Here is an 8,447-nt window from a genome sequence, read left to right on the forward strand (position 1 = left end):
GATTTTTCCCGACCTGCCTGCTGCTTACTACTTGCAACGACTCTTCACAGAAGCTGCAGAATGCTGTGAAAGCCCGAAACCCAAACTTCAGACAAGTACGTCTCAAATAGGTACAATGTACATTCTAAACCCATTGACGGATAGGTGCCGCTTGATCAACTGGTACATTTCACAAAAAGTGCACCAGATGACTTCAAGAGGAAGCCTGCGAAAGCTGTAGGTGCCCTGTGCCCCCTGAGACAACTCGTACGACATCGCTGCTGACGTCGGGAGCCACAGTGTACCGGACGTAATGAAGGAATACTTGTACCAACTAATACGCGAGACACATTATGCCTTTCGAGTTCTCTAACAGAAAATGATCTCCAGGCTTCGGGGAAAAAAGAAGAAGAAAATAGGGGAGAAAATCCACCGAGGACATTGAACTTGAAACACCAAATTTTATTGGCGTGCACATACCTTTAAATTTCATCCAGTACATCATCGTTGGCTGAATGGAAAGCATACACGGTTCACTAATCCCAACACACACACATGAAGCACACGTTGCATGGACACAACCCCTCCGATGCACCAGGCTGGCACTGCAAAGCTCAACCAAGGCCATCCTTAGTGACGAACACGACAGTTCCCCAAACGAAATGGCCGACGAATAATTGTCCGAGCATGTGGCACCAGACCCCTCTTCGATGTGAGAAGCAGTTGCAGTTTTGCACGCATATGCGTGACCGTTGAGACAGGACACTACCTGTAAAGAAACCGAAGTGAACATCACGCTGGTATTGTTCAAACGTTAATGCTAGAATATTACAGCTTTTTGTAACTCACGTCCTTGCAGTCGATACAGTCCCACGTTCACCTGTAACGAAAGAATACAATTAGCCTATCTTGTAATATAAATCGTCGCTTCACCGATGTAGCCGATCCACTCCTGCCGCCATTTGCAATGTGTCCATCGTCTGCAACAGAACGATTGTTAAACACAAGTAAAACGCAGGCGTCGTACGTTGCATCACAGCCAGGTTGACTTACCTTAAGCAGACATTAAACTTGTAATTAGAAAGCAAGGATGTCGTCCTTTCAAAGGCGAGGTTGCAGCGCACATAACAGGCACGAACGCAGCGACGAATGCACTGCGGTAGAATACGCGGTGCCACGTCACTCCTCACGGGCGGAGCGCGGAACAACGTAGTACGCTCCAGCGAAGGCACACATATTCAGCCGGCACACGAATTATTCGACAAGCACACGAGTATACGGCTCAGGAGGCACGCGTATTATTCAGCGGGGCACACATATTTGTCGATAGGGATCGTTGAGCTTGCTATTTGATAGCTGCTACGGCTGTGTACCGGCTGTACTTTCTGACGAAACTTTTTTAACCGGCACATGTTCGTCACAGGATTTAGAGTATAGACTCAACATTTCTGCTGAGGTGCCCTATTGTATGCATCTGTAGGTAACATGAAGCATATCATTGTGCTTTCAAAAGAAATGCAGTTCATGTAAAAGCTCCATGCCCGGTACACCCATTTTACGCCTCTTTTACACCCGAGCTCAGTGGACGTTGTAAATAAGGTGTTACGTTATTACTACACCCATTTAACACCCCTCATCCAAGCATGTTTCTTCGAGCTGGTGTAATTTGGGAGTAAAAATTAGTTTACACCCCAGTTACACCCGGATTACACCCTAAAGGGTGTTATAAATTTAAGAGTGTACGATTATAACGGGACGGAAGCGGTGGAAAGGGTCAGCCCTGCATATCCCCTTTGGGGACAAGATAAAATGACACGTACAGTGCTGGACAAAAGTTTATGGAAGACGCTTCGCCGCATTCCTTCCTCAGAGTGACACGGCTAGCAGCGAATTGTACAGTACAGACTTGCAAACAGGTGACTACGTTACCTAGGCACATGTCTGTAAGTCCGTACGGTTCCATTCGCTGCTAGTGTGCCACTCTGAGGAAGAAATGCGCCGGAGCGTCTTCCGTAAACTTTTGTCCAGCACTGTATATGTGCATATTGAACTCTAACACTGGTCATCTCTCTCTTTCTCCTTCTGGAAAAGCAGTGGAGTAGTGAATCGCCATAGCGGACGTGAATGGCCCACCACGTAATCATCCCATGTATGTGTATATGTGTGTGTATATGCCATTTTCACATGGAATCGACGTTTTTCGGTTAAAACCAAATAGCAGGTAAATATACTGACGTACGTTCATCGACTCTTAATCCTTTTTAACTGTGAATATGGAACTCTACACATAGACATCACTGGGAGCGAGGCTGTGGATGAGGTGGCAGCGGACAAAGCCTACGACTACAGGCTCAGAAACCTGTTGAGATCGTGCAGGTAACCACAGTCATCCCCCTACACCACCCAAACCCTCACCAAATGTTTGGTTACATCCCCTTCCTTTCCTTCCTGTGCACCCCCTACGGTAACATCTCATTACGGCCAAAGTCTCATTACGGCCGAAAATCCTTTAATCCCCAAGTGTCTCGTTACGGCCAAATCTCATTACGGCCGAAGGTAGTCTCATTTCGGCCGAAGATGTTTCATCACGGCCAAAAAGAAAAAAGAAGCATCCACCATATTAGCAATCGCTGTGTTTTATGCTTCCCAAAGTGTGTCCGAGGTGGTGTAACCCACGGCTTGTGTCACACACATTGGTTCATGCACACAATATTATGACAGTGTTTCATGCATCCCTCGTGAAAAATGTTTTTATTGTCATACTGTGTCACATGATATTTGTATGTGTTACGCCATTTTGTCTCAGCATTCGATCAACATCCTACTCGTTGGTTCTGTGAGCAAACTATGTGTGTGTGTGTTCTGAAAAGTTACTCCACAAGGGAGCCCACTGGGAGCTCCAGGAGCCACATGACCTATAACCATGATCATTTCCCCCACTAGCTGCCTTCTACAATTTACGTCCACCTGAAATTTAAAAAAAAAAGTATATAAGGTGCTGAACAAAACGACATATGCTCTTGTTTGATGATGACCACAAGACATGCTGTCAAGCAGACTTTTTTTTTTTCATATATTCAAAACATATTCAAGAATTATGGACAACAATGACAATTACGTCATAATGATGCAGCTGCATAGCCAGGAAAATATTTCAGGAGGTGTTTTATGAGGCTTTACATGGGGTGGAGGAGTACCCCTCGTCAGTGCTTTATCCAGACCCCCCTACACCCCCCAAATGTTCAGTGACACTCCCCTAACTTTTTTGACTGTGCACCCCCTACAGGGGGTGCCCTTGCAATTTCAGCTTCAGACACGTCTGTAATGATATGTTAAGCTGTAATGACGTAACTATAATGATGCCCCCCCCCTCCCCAATTTTTTCCAACACCCCTCTCGTGCTTGGGATTCTGGATAAACCACTGCCCCTCGTTCATTTTCGTGGGGCACTACATTAGTGCTTATGCCACTGCGCTGATGTCACAATGTTATAAGCGTGTGTCACTCTGGGCATTCGGAATTCCTCTAAGCTACAATATGTAAATTCAGAATCAGTATATCCAAGGGTAAGCATCAGATGTTGCCTGCAGGCTTCATGCTGAAACACGTGTCCGCAAACCACTTCCGCCGTGGAGGGCGACGTCGTTAGTGTAATCATACACGCAGGACAATCGCGGGCACATGGAGTAGTGGCAGCAACCTGAAAACGATACATTTTCTCGTTATATATGAGTAATCAAAAATATACCTTCCCACATGTTTCGTTTTGTCATTTGTAAGGAGCGCTACAGCACTAGGGAACAGCACTTGATTGGTCACATGCAAGCATGCATGCAAGTCACAACGTGAAAGGTGCCGATATTCCGATAACGCGATCAAAAATTAAGTCTGCACACTTCCCATGCAACTACTTCCCCAGCATCGCGAGACACGACACGCATGTATTCAGTGTCACAGTGTAATATGAAATGATACACAGGAATCAAAAAGATGCCAACATACCTGTAATCCATTGTCTCATAACTTTGCTTCGTTTCTGGCAGCTACCATGAAGTGCAATGCACGATTTACAAGTTTCGTTTCGCCGTACTGCACATTGCTGCACATTTCGCAAGCGTCACGCAATCCCACGTGACCTCTTTTTGATCAGTGAAAATAACTCGCGTCATGAACAGGTATGTTCATCTCGGCGCTAATCACGTTTTGCATACTATAGAAGGAGGGGGGATCAATACTCTTCCTTTCGTGTTTTGATTTCGCTATACTCTCGCGCTCTAAACTTCGGATGGTGTCTAGCAACGTTGGGTATCTCGTTTCTTGTGTTAGCGAGAGCATGTGCTGCTCTCTGCGCATCTTTGCGACTGATTTGGTGCGCCGTTGAATACCCGAAACTTTGAAGCCTCAATTTCGGGACTTATTTTGGGCGCTTCCTTTTGCAATATCGAGCGGATTTCTTGGTGGATCTGACTAAGTTCGCTCCGGGCTCTCAAATTCTGTAAAAAAAAAACGTTAGGTTGACTTGGGAAATTTTGAAGTTCAATTAAAGAAATTCAATTTCTTTTAATTAAAATTAAATGAAAATATTTTTACAAGGTGGCAAATTCAGTTGCCACACAAATGCCGTTTACCCCCTATTTTTCCGTCGCCTCGTTTTTTTATAAAGTCCGAATGACACGTTTTTTGAAACACCCTGTATAATAGATGAAAGGAGTTCGGACGACCGCGAAAGTATGTAGCTGAAATGAAAAATGAAACACAGACTACGAAGGTACGGGAAGTAGGAAAAAATTGGATAATTTATTTCCATTTAAGATAATTAAAATGGTAAAAGGGATGTCTATGTTACGGCGGAGGCTCCGCCTTCGTCAGGACAAAACTGTTCTTTGTCCAGGTTTGTCCAGCACAGGTTTTTGTCCTGACGACGTAACGTAGACATCCCTTTTACCATTGGTTTTAAGTATCTTAAATGTAAATAAATTATCCCCCTTTTTCTTACTTCCCGTACCTTCGTAGTCTGTGTTTCATTTTTCGTTTCAGCTATATATCTCACTATCTATCTATCTACAGGGTGTCCCAGAAACCGTGTCATTGAATTATAATAAAAAAACTACGCCACCTAGAATCATGCGGTCAACAGCATTTGTTCTTATTAGGTTTTTGCCACCTCCTAATGTGAATGTCATGTACTCCAAGGTTAATTATGTAAATATTTGCGAACTGTACTCGGAAGTTTGCCAAGTAAAGGTCACTTTTTTACCCCACCAATACGAAGAGCGTGAAGAATTCACTCAAATTCATGATAATTCACAGTGATATTCACGAGCTATCCCATCGGAAAAAAATAGCCGAATATCATGCATTTCGGAGCACCGGACCATAGCGCGCGACTACTTTTTGAGCGCAATCGCTCTCAGTGCGACGAAAGGAGGTTCCGTAGCCAGCCCACAGAGTGATAGTAGAAAAAGTAACAGTTCCTAAAATTGGGAGAGCGAAAGCATTATGCGAGCGAAAGTCGGACGTGATAAGCCGTGCCTGTTTTATCTCCTTCTGCGATGTCGGGGAGGGCTGGGTTTCCAACCTCCTTTCGTCGGACTGACAAAGATTGCGCTGAAAAATTCATTGTGCTCTATTCTGTACGACCTCCGTAGAGCATGATGTTCGGCTATTTTTTCCGATGGGATAGCTCCTGAATATCCCTGTCAATTATCATTAATTTGACTAAATTAGACACGCTCTTCACATTGGTGGGAGAAAAAAGTGACCTTTACTAGGCAAATTTCCCACTTAAGCTCGCAAAAATTGACATAATTAAGCTTACGTTACATGACATTCACATCAGGAGGTGGCAAAAACCCAGTAAGAACAAATGCCACTGACCGCATGACTCTAGGTGGTGTAGTTTTTTTATTATAAATCAATGACACGTTTTCTGGGACACCCTGTAGATCTCGAGGTGAAATTCATAGCCCCGTTCTACGCAAAATACCAAACAGCTGACCAGCATCAAGAAGTGTCGGGTTGAGTGCCGCCACTTCCTGTGCTTCTCAACAACTGCTCTATTTCGTTTCACCAAACGTTTCCCTTGGGTCGACAGTCGGTTGCAAGGGCTGATTTACTAAGGGCTTAGAGGGAACGAGGAACATATCGTAATGTGCTCTATGCACGCCACACACGATTGCGCTCCCTTTAGTGTAGACAGTAGTGTGTGTGTGTTTTTCTGATTTTGGTTTTTCTTGTGCGAAGGGGGAAATAAGGTATGGGAGTATTTACTCCAGTGAAGTCTCCCCGAACGTTTACATGGCTGACACTCAATAAATTTCGTGTAACGTTTTGGCGTTGCGGAGCAGCGCGTGTCCGAGAGCATATAGAGCCGGTAAATCTACAGGGCAACCTTCGATGTGTTCGGCTGGTCCGCCAATATCGTCCCTTAACTCTCCCACACACTCGTTCGATCACCCAGCGACGGCCGTCAACGTCGTCTGCAGGACGTTCTTCCGCTGTTTCGGAAGTGTCAACTATGGTGCCGCAACCTACTGGTCAAAGTCATCAACACAATTAACATCATGAAAGTCACCAGAGTAAATACTGTGCCCAATACCTCGCGGAACTCTCGAACGGGGAGATTCCCCAGGTGCTTCTTTTTGTGTTTTTAATCCAACGAAATTCGTTAATCCGAAAGGAACATCCACGCGTGAAACCTTGTTTCCCTCCTTTAAAAAAAGGCGTACAAATAAAAGTAACGCAATACGCTACGACACTTTCTCTCTGTGTAGGGGAGAGGGTAAAGTTTGGAGAAACCACGTGACGAGGTGTCTGTCCACTCACAAGGCAGCAATAAGGGGTATTCGTGGAACCGGCATGGGTCCACAGAAGAAACTATTGCAAGTGCGCCTCCCCTTGAAATGTTACCCCCTTATTTGGGAGGAGGAGCAATGAAATCTCTTAATCGCTCAAGCAATGAAATCAGAAAGAGGGAAACTGGAGAGCTGCGCCGACAGCTGACCTGCTTGCATAGCGTATACGCTTCCGCCACATAAAAAAGTACAAATATTTCCGGCACATCCAAACAGGTCATCAAGTTTTGACGGCATAGCAGCTTCAGGAAGAAAGTGGAACATATAGCATCGTAATCCCGCGCACGCACTCGCTTTTTCACTCACTCAGTCCCCCCCCCCTCCCATTCTTTTCATCAATAACAGAAATAACAGAAATCCCTGGTGGCCGCTGCGCATTCAACTGGAAGCATTCTGGGGTAGCCGGCTTCACATTCGTGGAACCACAATATCCGCATTATTTATTCAAGCCAATCCACTCCACAGGAAGTACGCCACAGGAAGCTTTAATGCTGCTCATGCCATGATGTCTGGATCATAAGCTGTAGCCCTGTTACTTTGGCCCTGGATGACACTCTTCCATGCAGTCCTCCTCTGTAGGAAAATTATTGCAGTTTCCATAGCAACCCCCATAGGTGAAGTTCTTGCACACCTTCTTGTCGTAGTCGTAGTAGAATCTGTGGTGCTCGAACATGCACACGCCATAATTCACTTCGTGTAGACAACCTAGGGCAATGAACACAATTCATCACTCGAGTTAAACGTAAATTAAAGAAAGTCTCATCAGTGGCCTCATGCACGTCCCCTCGGGCTGGTCAATAAATGCACGAAATAAACAGTTCTTTATGATGCGCTGATGATAAATTGCCACTATTCTCCCCCTGATAATGTGATACCAGACAAATACGTGATCAAAATGTGGCTTACACAGAGACATGGTAGTAGCATCGTTTGCAGTCTTGACATGACCTGGAAAAAGCGCAACATAGTTCCATGCGCTAATTTTTGGTGTTTAACGTCATACTGGTAGAAAAAATATGACATTACCGCAAAGGAGAAGGGACACTCCTAGATGAAAGGTGAGGACTAGGTTCGGCATAATGACAGTTGGAGCAGGATCAGCGGAACTGACACGGGCGAGTACTTGCTTACAAATCGTGACAGCGCTGCACCTGCCACACAGCATGTTTATTTTTGCGCGCCTTATAAGCAGCTGTTGTTGAATGTTCAATTTCGAAAAGACTTCATTATGTTCATTCCAGAACGCATTAATAATGCACCTCTGATGGCCCGATTTTATGCCTTCATACTTCGATTACAGTCGTAGTTTCTATTTCGCTCAGCGTCAGACGATTTCTTTTGGGTTTCGTTACTGTCGTCAAGATAAAGCAATATAATATCAATATGAACGCACACCTCCGCATATTATGTGTATACAAAAAAAAAAAAAACATCTGAGCTTTTCGAGAGCGTGCTATGCGTCAGTTGAGGAGAACTTGATATGCCATGAGGTGATACATGAGCTTTCTGTTACCCGTTGTGTAGTGTGACGCAGTACTATGAGGAACGGTGCGTGGCGACATATATGTTGTAAAAGATTATTGCCTATACTGGGGCGCCATTTCTCTATTTGAT

General features: G+C 44.8%; 2 long non-coding RNA genes across 2 annotated transcripts; both read right to left on the reverse strand.

Moving 5' to 3' along the window:
* Positions 1-426: 426 nt before the first annotated feature.
* LOC135398931 (uncharacterized) lies at positions 427-1,225 on the reverse strand. The gene is made up of 2 exons (XR_010424153.1): positions 1,033-1,225; positions 427-959 (listed from the first exon to the last, which is right to left on the reverse strand). It is a non-coding gene; the product is annotated as an uncharacterized LOC135398931 (long non-coding RNA).
* A 6,077-nt stretch (positions 1,226-7,302) lies between these two features.
* On the reverse strand, positions 7,303-8,020 carry LOC135398936 (uncharacterized). Its single transcript, XR_010424154.1, has 3 exons — positions 7,860-8,020; positions 7,740-7,781; positions 7,303-7,538 (listed from the first exon to the last, which is right to left on the reverse strand). It is a non-coding gene; the product is annotated as an uncharacterized LOC135398936 (long non-coding RNA).
* Positions 8,021-8,447: the final 427 nt, after the last annotated feature.

Source organism: Ornithodoros turicata, chromosome 1, assembly GCF_037126465.1.
Source record: "Ornithodoros turicata isolate Travis chromosome 1, ASM3712646v1, whole genome shotgun sequence".
Lineage (NCBI taxonomy): Eukaryota > Metazoa > Arthropoda > Arachnida > Ixodida > Argasidae > Ornithodoros > Ornithodoros turicata.